This window comes from Chiloscyllium plagiosum, chromosome 35 (genome assembly GCF_004010195.1).
Source record: "Chiloscyllium plagiosum isolate BGI_BamShark_2017 chromosome 35, ASM401019v2, whole genome shotgun sequence".
Lineage (NCBI taxonomy): Eukaryota > Metazoa > Chordata > Chondrichthyes > Orectolobiformes > Hemiscylliidae > Chiloscyllium > Chiloscyllium plagiosum.
The window spans coordinates 17,797,928-17,811,045 of NC_057744.1; positions in this window are offsets into that span (position 1 = coordinate 17,797,928).

Consider the following 13,118-nt stretch of genomic DNA (forward strand, 5'->3'; position numbering starts at 1 on the left):
CCTACACCAGAAATATGTAGTAACAACTCTGAACAGGTTGATCATGAAAATAAGAAAAAAGCTGGGCTACTTGTGCAATGGCAGTATCCCTAAAATTGCTCCGGGGGCCTAGGTTCAAGTCACACCTGCTCCACACATCTGTATAGTTTGATTTAAAAATATAAGAGAGGTATGGTTTGGGACATAATAAAGAAACACTTGTATTTATTTGGAAGTTCTTATGACCACTGGACATCCCAAAGTGCTTCACGGCCTGTTAAGTACAAATGTAGTGCCGTCACGTTGTTAAAGAGAGAGAAAAACAGCAAATAATTTGCACACAGCAATCTCCCACAAACAGCGGTGTTATGATGATCAAGCAATCTGTCTTGGTGATATTAATTGAAGGATCGCTCATCAGGAAACCAGAGATAACTCACTTTGAAAATATTGCCATTGGATATTTTACATGTACTACATTAAGCAGATGGCACGTCAGAAAGACAGCACCTTTTCAGGTGTTGGTTAGACTGGGAAACACTTCAGTGCTGTGGTGCCTGGCACAACCTCAGGCCACTTAGTGAGTGTTGTCACAGAGCAGACTGAGAGGACAATTGGTGCACAGCAAGATCCCACGAGCTACTTTCTAAAAGTGGTGGGCTGTGTTTCTCTGAATTGGGAATGGGATATTTATGATGTGCGTGTCCCAGGGAGGGGGGGGGGGGGGGGGGGTAAGACCTCACTAACTGTTCTTCACCGTGATTCCCCTGTGTTCACTGGTATGCTCCAATGCTTCCTGAGATCTCACTTTGTTCCCAATCTCCGGCCGTCTAATCTGTTGGTTCTGATGTGTGTCTCACCCTCCTGCAGGTTCTGATAGACCCGAGCAATCCAAGTGGAAAACAAATTTCTCAACCATGGATCAATCCCGAATCCCAGACCACGCTCTGAGATGCCACAAGCTGTGTGTGAGGCAGCGGGAACATCTTGTACTAACTGTTTCAGCCTCAAACATCTGGAAACAAGTAAACTGCTGCTGTCAGGAGAACCCAAAATATTTTGGGTTCTCCTGACAGAGGCACTCCCTGTGACTCCTGCATGCGGAAGGCACAGGGAGTGCTGGGAGTGCAGGGTGTACAGGGAGTGCTGAAGGAGTGGGGAGGGCAGGCATGGGGCACAGGGAGAGCATCAGTTCTTGTCTGCCTGTTGTTAACCCTGGTCAGCACTGCAGTACATGGCTCAATATCTCTGTTTGTGCAATTTAAACCGCAAGAGGAATAAATAAACTTCAGAGCAGAACAGGAGGAGTTTGTTGAGTCCTTTTGAGAATACCCCATTCCCAATTCGGAGAAACACAGCCCACCACTTTTAGAAAGTAGCTTGTGGGATCTTGGTGTGCATCATTTGTCCTCTCAGTCTGCTCGGTGACAACACTCACTAAATGTCCTGAGGATGTGCCAGGCAGCACAGCAACGAAGTGTTTCCCATTAAAAGGGAGGGGGGGGATTATTTTCGATCAGGTCAGTTATTTTCCGTTGGTGCCATGATGTTGTTGGTTCTGCCCTTTTGGATTGCTCCATTGAGGTGGTACTGACTGTTTAACCAGATGCAGTAAAATGACGGGAGTGTGGGTGTCATACCAGCATTAGTATGTGACCCATTCTTTCTTTCAGGAGGAACAGTAAGCCAGCACCAATTAAAAAGCACAACTTCCTCCATTGTGAAAGATTTCCAAATTTCTCGTTGCTTGAACAGAGCACAATTTGTTTATTGTTCATATGGAATTTTGAAGGATTTTAATTTCTTGACCTCCATTTGACTCCATTCTTACTTCAGTTTTCATGATTTAGTTTTTGTAATTCTGCATAATAACTACCAACAGGGAAGGAGTTCAGCATCTCACAGCTCTAAGTTAGAACATCGAAGGAATTAAGTTCATGGGGAGAACAGGAATATCCCCAAGCAAGTGAACCGTGAATAAATTATATATTTGAGCCAAGTTCAGCTGCAAAAATGTCATGTAACTCTATTGAGAATCAGGTCAGACTAAAGTTTTTCTATCAAATAAATGGATGTAGTGTTTTCCTTATAGCTGACAACCTGCAAATAAGATTGAGGGATTGCATATCTTTGAAGTATGCAATTCCTAAGAGAAGCAGGTTTTGAAAACAGTAACTGAAGGTAACACTCAATCATTATTTAAATGATGAAGACTAATCCTCCTCAGATAGCAGACAGATTTTGCAATGTATGAAAATACAAAAGCATTTGTTAGTCTAATTGCTTGCTGAAACCACAGAGATTGACTTCCTGAATGTTGAGAAAATCTCAACATTACATTGAGGCCTGTTTGAAGAAGGCTTGAAGATTAAGCTATCGTTATCTTATATTGTGAGAGACAGCTAAGTCATGAGTGTAGCAAGGAAGGCATAATGAGTGGGAATGACTTTCAATTCCATTCCATTCCATGTCTCTGTTCTGTTCCTGTCTGATCTTTAATCTGTACAGTGATTCCATTCTTGCCAATATGCAGTATAAGAAATGTGCTGGAGGCTGAGAATTTGTGAACTACCAGGGTTGAAACTATTTCATGCAGAATATTTAAAATGCATTTACTGAAGACTTGGGTCTGGGGCTGCATGATTGTAAAATTGTGGTGATCTTTTGGATAAAGAGGTTCTAAAATAAAAGCTAAATTTCAGATGATAGGGTCTCCTAATCATGAATCCGAAATATTTAACCGTGGCATACCAATATTTATAATGGAAATAAATCAAAGTGCTAGAAAATTAAAGTAGTCTGTCACAATGAACAAAATGCAATTTGAAATAAAATGTGCCTTACTTCATTCAACTGCAATGCTTGTAATGTTAAAATGCCATAACTAACAATAGTAAGTCTGCTATATTAATGATAGAGAATAGGATTGACAGAATAATAGGGAAGTAACCCAAGTCTCATTATTCTTAATGCCACTGCTATGAAAATAGAAGTGGCAGATGGAGTTTAGTTCAGATAAATGTGGGGTGCTGCATTTTGGGAAAGCAAATCTTAGCAGGACTTATGGCAAGGTCCTAGGGAGTGTTGCTGAGCAAAGAGACCTTGGAGTGCAGGTTCATAGCTCCTTGAAAGTGGAATTGCAGGTAGATAGGATAGTGAAGGAGGCGTTTGGTATGCTTTCCTTTATTGGTCAGAGTATTGAGTACAGAAGTTGGGTGGTCATGTTGCAGTTGGTTAGGCCATTGTTGGAATATTGCGTGCAATTCTGGTCTCCTTCTATCGGAAAGATGTTGTGAAACCTGAAAGGGTTCAGAAAAGATTTACAAGGATGTTGCCAGGGTTGGAAGATTTGAGCTATAGGGAGAGGCTGAACAGACTGGGGCTGTTTTCCCTGGACCATCGGAGGCTGAGGTGTGACCTTATAGAAGTTTACAAAATTATGAGGGGCGTGGATAGGATAAATGGACAAAGTCTTTTCCCTGGTGTTGGGGAGTCCAGAACTAGAGGCCATAGGTTTAGGGTGAGAGGGGAAAGATATAAAAGAGACCTAAGGGGCAAATGTTTCACACAGAGGGTGGTACGTGTATGGAATGAGCTGCCAGAGGAAGTGGTGGAGGCTAGTTCAATTGCAACATTTAAAAGGCATTTGGATGGGTATATGAATAGGAAGGGTTTGGAGGGATATGGGCTAGGTGCTGGCAGGTGGGATTAGATTGGGTTGGGATATCTGGTCAGCAAAGATGATTTGGACCGAAGGGTCTGTTTCCATGTTGTACATCTCTATGACTCAATGACTCTGTCCAAGCTCAGATTCTGAGCAACCAGTGATATTCCTTATGTTATACTAATGACTTTTAATGTATTGATATGTTTGAAGTGCAGAGCATAGTTTCAGGGGGCACTGTTATTGAAATAAGTTGTTAACAATTTAACTTTATTAATATGTTGAATTTAAAAAAAAAGAAAATTGATATATTTCTTGGAGACGTAAATGGCTATGCTGATAGTGAACAAAACCTAAGACACAGTTAGAGTTTGATATGTCATTATTTAAAATGAACGTAATGTTTTCCAATGAGTTATTATCTTCAAGAAGTGCACCAAGAAACTTCACCTCAAGTTTGTCTTTGCCTACATTCTACATAAATTTCTGAAAAGGAAAATTGCTCCTTCTAAGAAACAGTACATACAAAAAAAATATGATAGTGTATGAGTGTGTGAAAGTAGACAGTCCCATTAGATTAAAGCAGTCAAGAAGAAAACACAGCCTGGCTACCAGCAACCTCCAATGAAGCCCCCAATTGGCAAGCTTGGCAGGATGAGTGTACTTGAAACCTTCTCGATGCTGTTAGTTTGATTGAAGCTCTGAGGCTGTGAAGCCTGCAGCAATGTAGGTTAATAGTTATTTCTCAGTATGAGCCCTTTCCATTAAGAGCGCTGAGATTATAACAATAACTTGAATCACTTGTATGAGCAGATGTGGTTCCTCTGAAGTCAACCTCACTTACTTTGCACCCGATCAAAGAAAGGAAACTTGCCCTCGTATTTTGACAAGTTATCCCCCCAGACATCAGAGTGTACATTAACCATATGTAAAATGTTATTGTTTTGAGTACTTTTTTTAGTCATGTTTGTCAATTCATTGTTGAAGAATAAGTATCCTTAGAGTAGAACCCACTCCTGCACATTCCACTTCCACCACCTTAAATTTACCTTGGTTGCTAAAACTGATGACTTTGAAATCGGTCAGCAAGCTCAAAATAAAACGAAAAGAGAGTTTTAAACAGAATTCAAGTTCATTTTAAAAAATTTTTTGTAGCATCTCATGTCTTATCATTGAAACACAGACAACTCAAAAATATTGACCACAATTTGTTTATGTGTTTTAATATCCAAACATTAGCAGTTGTCAATGCAGAATTTATTTCAGTACCAGAATATTCTTTGTCTGCAATATCTTCTAATAGTGCTACTTGCTATCGTTAAAGAAATTTTGAATAATTTAGCCACTAACTCCAGTCACATAATCTCCTGAACTGTCTCCAATTACTTTCTGCTATCCATTTAAATGTTATTAAACATTTGAAGGTATTACGACCTTGAAATGCTGACTCCAAATTCAAGTAAGACTTTGTTCGTAGACTCTGAAAGGTTGTGAGCACAAAATTCATAATGGAAATTTCTGTTGGCTTCTTGCAGTGCCGTTATTATTTCTATCATCAGAGGATGACAAGTTTAATGTTTAACTCAAAGTTCTCCACTGGCCAGTTGACAGTACATGCGAAATGTCTTCTGCAAACCATCCCAACTTGGCAGGCATTCTTTGCAATGATACAGTTGAAGTTCTTAACTGAAGGCTTTCTTGGGGCCAGCTGCAGAATTGAACTTAGTAACATTCGAAAAACTTTGAAGTTTAAATTTCCCTGATGATAAGTAGCGAACACTGTGCATCCACAACAAACAATGTGCTTCCATTTGTGTGTATACATTTTAACAGGAGAAAGAGATTGTGCTAATGAGAAATTTGATGAAAGGAAAGCTGATTCAGGAACACTATCCAATGATTTGATCAAAAAATGAAATAGCTTATTATTTAGAAGACTGAATTTGAAAGATAAGCTAATGGGCTGCTCGTCCTTGCATTCACAGTGGTTACAGCTCAGGTGATAATAGTGGTGACATTTGAAAAGAAATCAGGTATTGGAAAAGTGTACCAGTGAAATTCCTAATAATTTGAGTATTATTTAGAGACCAGTGGGAAAAATAGTATCGGAAGATATTGGTTTGCAGCATGGAATGTGGCAATTCAACCCATTATATCTGTGCTGACATTCTGCCTGGGTAATCGAACGTTAATCTCACTATTTTCTGTTCTCCCCATTGCCTTGTATCTTCTTCTGCTTCAAATATTTATCCAGTTTCCCTTTAACTTGCAATCGCCTCTTCTGACTCCAATTTTTGGATCACTAACCCTATTCTGTTTTCTGTTTTCTCATTTGATTTGTTGATCTTGCTTGCTCCTTCGACAGCAGTGCTTTCACAATCTCATTCATATCTTTCCTCCTCTGGTAATATCTATAACTGTTTTTTTTCAACTGAGCTCTCTGCTTCTATTCAAACAGCTTTAATAATATTACTTGCTCCTGCTAATGTTGCTCCTAGAGTTTGCCAAAGCAGCGCGAGGGGAAGCGAGTCCCGGAGCAGCGTGGGAGGAAGCGAGTCCTGGGTTAGTGCAACTTGGTGTAGCTGAGTGCTGATGTGGAGCGGACTGGAGGCGCATCGGGACAGTTGTTGGACTGGGGCCTGGCCCTGGCGGTCAGACCATGTGCTGAACTGCTGCTATTTGAAATTCTTTACTGGACTGTCATGTCAATCCCTTAATTATGTTATAACTATCTTGTTGTTTTTAGAACTGCAAATAATGCTACTACTTTTCCTTTTATCCCTCTTTTGTATCCAAGATTTATACCTAGGTACTTGTACCTAAGATGGCACCATTAAAGACAGCAATTGTAAAAACTTTTCACTATACTCCTGTACTGGAGTACACATGACAATAAAAGATATTTTATTCCATATTCTATTCAAACTTACCCCCAGCATTAAATACTATGGCCATTTCACTGACATCCAAGAAAAATCCAGAGTAATTTGTTTTTCGCTTTCCAAGGGTTTTCTGACCATTTGGTGAAAACCTGGTGCCACACTATTATGAAAACTATTGAACACCAAATAAATGTAAATGTTCAGGATATAAAATGGGTGAAGAAATAGCCCTAATATGGAAGGAGCAAATTACTACTGGAATCTATACTGAAAACAAAAAGTGCTGGAGATCACAGCAGTTCAGGCAGCATCCATGGAGAGAGATCAAGCTAACATTTCAAGTCGCGATGACTCTTCATGAGAGCTGAAGTGAAGTATCCAGTTGGCAGCTTTTACACAATAGTTGGGGAGTTGGGTTGGAGTGTTGGGGGAGAAAGGATGTTGTTAGTTCTGAATAAGTGATTTTGGAAATGAGAATGGTAAAACAATGGTGTGTCTAACTGCCAGATTGGAAAGAATAGACACTTCCCCTGGAGTAGGGGGGAGGGGAGAGAGGACATGGAGACAGAGAATGTAACAAGCAAAGCTAAAAGAAAGGAAAGGAATGGGTCCACAATTTGAAGGTAAAAACAAGGACTGCAGATGCTGGAAAATAGATTCTAGATTAGAGTAGTGCTGGAAAAGCACAGCAGTTCAGGCAGCATCCGAGGAGCAGGAAAATCGATGTTTCGGGCAAAAGCCCTTCATCAGGAATAGAGGCAGAGTGCCTGCAGGGTGGAGAGATCTTGAACTCAATATTGAGCCCAGAAGGTTGAAAAGTACTTAGGTTGAAGGTGAGATGTTGCTCCTCCAGTTTTCATTCTGATTTGCTGGAGTATTACAGCATGCTGAGGGTAGACAAGCTCTAATATGGTCTATGGTATTCATGAAGGAAGGAGAGGAAGTCATTGTGAAATGGTTGGCATTGTCAGAGCACAATGATGCTTTTTTTTGCTATTTCCTGCTTGCTTCTATTGTTTCTTTAGGCTCCTCTGCATACCCACTCTATTCGTTTAGACCCTTGTAATGTGTAATTGTCCATTGCCTGCCTTTTTCTTCCCCTTCCAGAGTAGCCAATACTGAAGATAAGTTTTTAATCTGTAGTGCCTAGTGAAAAAATGGTGCGTGCAGAGTGATAGATTCAGCATGTTTTTCAATCTTGATTGAGCTGCACTTTTTTTTGAGAGCTGAGATTGAGATCGCATTGGATCTCAGGGATGAGAGAGTGCCCTAAAATTACAGATGTCAAAAGTTAGATCACACTTTTTCTTATTTTAATACACAATTATAATGTCAGCATCTAGTGACAGCTTCACGAAGGAAATCTGGCAATAAGCACGAGTGGAGATAAAAGATGCAAAATGGAAATTTTAAATATATTGTGATAATTTCTTTTGGATGGAGATGGGCAGGGAACCTTGGATGCACCCTGCTTAGCCTAACAACTGCCCCAACTATCATTGTCTCCCCATCACTTGTTTGATTGTGGTGAGCCATTCCTTTGGTCCCCAGCAGCACCTTCCTTCCAATTGACATTCCGTTGATGCCTAGTTGTTAGGCACCAATCCCTGACAGAACTGAGCAAAGAGTTCACCAGCAGGATGTGGCTGAGATCTGGGACATAACAGTGATCATAATAATCAAACAATAGGATTGCAACCTGCTCACTTTCTGTAATGTTCTCTCCAAGGTAAAATTGGGGCTTAGCTCTATGCTCAGGATTTGCTACTCACCATAACTAGCATTTGTCTTGTTTTTGTACTTTACTGCTGTTCATAGACAAAAATTATGATCCATGGATTCTCCCAATGTATTGATTGTGTCTTCATAGCAAGAAGGGTGGCTTCCATAAGCAAAGTTACCTTCCCATCACTGAATTAACGTTAACTAATTACACGATGGGTAGTGTGCCAGATATCAGGTATATTGGCTTCCAAATTCTCCTCATGTTTTGGCTAAAACAAATAGGTTAGTTTATAGGTTGAACTATACATCAGGTATATTATATTAAGACAATTTTAAAAATCTGGTTCTGAAAGGGCAGCATGGTGATTCAGTGGTTAGCACTGCAGCCTCACAGCACCAGGGACCTGAGTTTGATTCCTGCCTCAGGTGACTGTCTGTGTGGAGTTTACACATTCTCCCCGTGTCTACATGGGTTTCCTCCCACAATCCAAAGATGTGCAGGTCAGGTGAATTGGCCATGCTCATAGTGTTAGGTGCATTAATCAGGGGTAAATATAGGGGAATGAGTTTGGGTAGTTTACTCTTTGGAGGGGTCAGTGTGGATTTGTTGGGCCAAAGGACCTGTTTCCATACTGTAAGTAATTTAATCAAACTAATGGACTTCAGTTCTTAACTATTTACAATGTTTTAATATACATGTTTTGAGTATGTTTCTCATACACGTTGATACACATTAAGAGTTTTGATCTTCAGGCAGCTTTTGTAATACAATGGTGCATTCAGAGAAGATAGACTCCTATTATCTCCATACATTTCAGATAAAGGGAATGGTTCTTCTGTAAAACTTCATGCTAGATTAAGACAAATATTTTTCCACCAATTTTTATAATTTGCCTGATAAACACCCCAGATCTTAGCTTTTGCCTCAGATTGCATTTTGGTCTTATCTGAGAAGAGCATGTTCATTACTGTTTTCATTCTGTTATCATCCTTCTCCTATTCAGACCTAACTGATCCTTAGGTAAAAACAATGACTGCAGATGCTGGAAACCAGATTCTGGATTAGTGGTGCTGGAAGAGCACAGCAGTTCAGGCAGCATCCGAGGAGCAGTAAAATCCTAATAATTAGTATTCTTAATTGATCCTTAGCCAATTGTTAGCTGAATTTTCCCCCTTTCAGTCAATCTCTGTCCATCTCAAAGTCTATCTTTGAATTACTTATGGCTTGGATTGGAGCACAATTATGAGGAATTGTGCTACATGTCCGAGTTTATTTATATACCAATTTACAACATCACTGGATTTCCTATTAATAATATGTATTTTTACTGCACCAGCAAAAAGGCTGAATAAACTTAGGGATAATATGTTAGATATGCCAGATGAAATCACTCACTATAATTACAGAAATTGTTCTCTGTCTCAAGTCTTAGTAAATTCATTTCCTTTTTGTCCTTCTTCATACGTTAAATTGATTCTATTTTCACAGTTTGACTTTGCATTTATAATATCTAACACCTTTAACAAGTTAAAATATATCAGAAGTCTGTAGCCCAGCAGGGTAGCACTTGCAATACTCTATTCGTATACTTACCTTATCTCTCAGAAACAGTTGTGATAAACACTGTTTGTTCTCAGTATACTTCATGGCAATGGGTAAGGCAAACTGAGAAGCCACGATGAGTCACATTTAACAAGTTTCCTGTCAAATTAAGCAAGTAAGCGATATATACCAAGAACTGGTTTTGGAAATTACACACAGGCAGACAGGTGTTGCACTCCTCTGCAACAGATACAAATTGGTCATGGTGGTGAGTGTCCCCATTCTGCAGCAGCTATGGGATTTGGCTCATTCTGTCATCATATTTCAAGATTTCAAGACTAGCGAACATTTTGTTAAGGTGAAAGGAGAAAGATTGATTAAAAAAAAGACATGAGGGGCAAGTTTTTTTAACACAGAGTGATTCGTGTGTGGAATGAACCTCCGAAGGAAGTGGTGGATGCGGGTACTGTCACAAAATTTAAAGGATATTTAGATAGGTACTTAAGTAAGAAATGGTTGGAGCAATATTGGCCAAGTGCAGGCAGGTAAGATTAGTTTCATTTGGGATTATGGTTGGCATGGATTGGTTGGACTGAAAGGCCTGTTTCTGTGCTGGATGCCTCTTTGATTCAATAGGCATTGCTTTCAGAATGTTTCAACTGACAGCTGAATTGCTTCTGCTTGCACAGAGCAAAGTATTTAAGGACCAGGAAGTGTTAGAATCATGATGATTAGGCCTGGGAAGACCTTGGGAAGAATTCTGCCACCTATCCTTCCAGTGCCAGTATAGGACTTTCTCAAAGTTTGTAGTGATTAGTAATGGTGCACATTAACACCAGTCTCTCAGATTGCCTTGATCTGCTACAATTCACCAACCATTACAATAGGTCCATGGCAGACACCATCCTCCACTCTGGCCTTACACTCAAATCTGGAACACTCGGATAACAAGGACACTTACATCAGACTTCTATTTATTGGCTTTAGCTCCACCTTCAATACTATTATTTCAACAAAACTCATCTCCAAACTCCAAGACCTAGGATTCTGCTCCACCACCCTTGGCAAGTGATCCTCGATTTTCTGACCAGCAAACTGCAACCAGTACGGGTAGGTGACAACGCTTCCTTCACAATAATCCTCCAAACTAATGCCCTGCAAGGCTGCGTGCTCAGCCCCTTATTCCTTATACACTCATAACTGTGTGGCGAAACTCAGCTTGAACTCTATTTACACATTTGATGATGACAACACCACAGTGGGTCGAATCTCAAACAATGACGAGACAGAATGTAGGAAAGAGATAGACAATTTAGTAGCATGGTCTAAAAACAACAATCTCTCCCTCAAAGTCAACAAAATGAAGGAACTGGTCATTGGCTTCAAGAAGCAGAGTGGAGGGCATGCCCTTTTCTATATCAATGGTGCTGAGGTGGAAATAGTTGAGACCTTCAAATTACTAAGAGTAAATATTACCAACAATCTGTCCTGGTCGATGCTACAGTCAAGAAAGCACATCTCTCAGGAGACAAATTTGGCATGTCCACAAGGACTCTTACCAATTTTGATGGATGCATCATAGAAAGCATCCTATCCAGATTCATTACAGCTTAGAATGGCTGCTGCTCTGCCCAAGATCACAACAAATAGCAGACAATTGTGAACGCAGTTCAGTCCATCACGAAAACAAGCCTTCCTTCCACTGACTCTGTCTACACTTCTCACTGCCTTCGGGAAAACAGCCAACATAATCAAACCTGGTTATACATTACTTCAGCTCTCCAAGCAGGCAGAAGATACAAAAATTTGAAAATACATACCGAGAGATTTAAGAATCTCATCTTCCCTGCTGTCAGACTTACAAACGAGCCTCTCATATATTCGAGTTGATCTTTCTATGCACCTTCTGTGTAGCTGTAACACTATAATCCGCCTTCTGTGCTATTACCCTGATGTACTTATGTAAGGTATAATTTGCCTGGATAGCATACAAAACAATACTTCCACTGTACCTTGGTACATGTGACAATAATAAATCAAACCAAATCAAATCAACCATAAATAAGTTTCAGTAGAAGAGGCTTTTATCTTCAGGAACAGGATAACATTTATTCTATCACAGTAATAGCATGCCATAAAACCATAAGACAGAGAAGCTGAAGTGGGCCATTTAGCCCATCAGATCTACTCAGTCATTCAATGAAGTAATGGTGGATCTGAGAAAGCCTTCAACTCTACTTCCTATCTTTTTCCTATAATTCTTGAGTCCTTTACTGACTAAAAATCAATCTCAATCTTGAATATACTTAATGATCCCCTCTAAATAGTCCCCTGCTGTGAAGAATTCTACAGGTTTGCTCACCTTTGAGAGAACAAATTCCTCCTTATCTCTCTCTTACGTGTGCAACTCTTACACTGAGGTTATGCCCCTTGGTCCTAGACATTCCCACAGGGGAAAACAACATCTCTATGTCTACCCAAGAATCTTGCATATTTCAATATGTTCACTTCTTATAAGGCTATGCTAACTCTTAGGCATGGGTGGTAGGCATGGATAGTCAACTATCACTAGCAAAGGATAGGTGTGTCTTCATCTGCACTGATCAATTCTCCACCCAGTGACTGTATTATAAATCAATGGGTGGAGTTTCAGCCTTGCACAGATTAGTCCTTTTATATTTAGTGCCTGAAGCAACAGGAAGGAGAATCACATTAAACATAACTATTGCTTGTGTAAAGTTTTAATCCTTCAGACACTTCAAAACTCTTTTCAAAATTTACTTTTTGATAGCTTTGTCCAGTTGCAATTGATCCCATTGTCAGAAATGCTCTACAGCTTCATAATCAGTGTGAACACATGGTCTTGAACTTTACAGGAGGGGGTTGAGGTAAGTTGGAGGTTGAAGACAGTGTGCAGAAAAATTTAGTCGTGGGTGATGAGCCCAACAAGCTGGAGATGTGAAGACACCTGACAATCTGCAGTTCTGAAGAAGTATCAACCTGAGATGTTAACTCTGTTTTTCTCTTCACTGTGGCTGAATATCTCCAGCAGTTTCTGCTTTATTTCAGATCGTCAGTGTGTGCTGTATTTTACTTTTATTATAGAAGACATTTCTTGTCTTTTTATCATTCATTTATATCCTATTTCACACCTTTTATCATCTGTAATCTTGATTTCTCCAACCCATTTGCTAAGCTTTCAAACTTCATTCCCTCTGACGGGTATTGGCTCTGTCCTTTCATCCACAAATCCATTCATGCCTTTGGTACACTTGACACTACAACCTTCTCCAACTTCAGAGGGTCTCGTTTTAAACTGATTTGC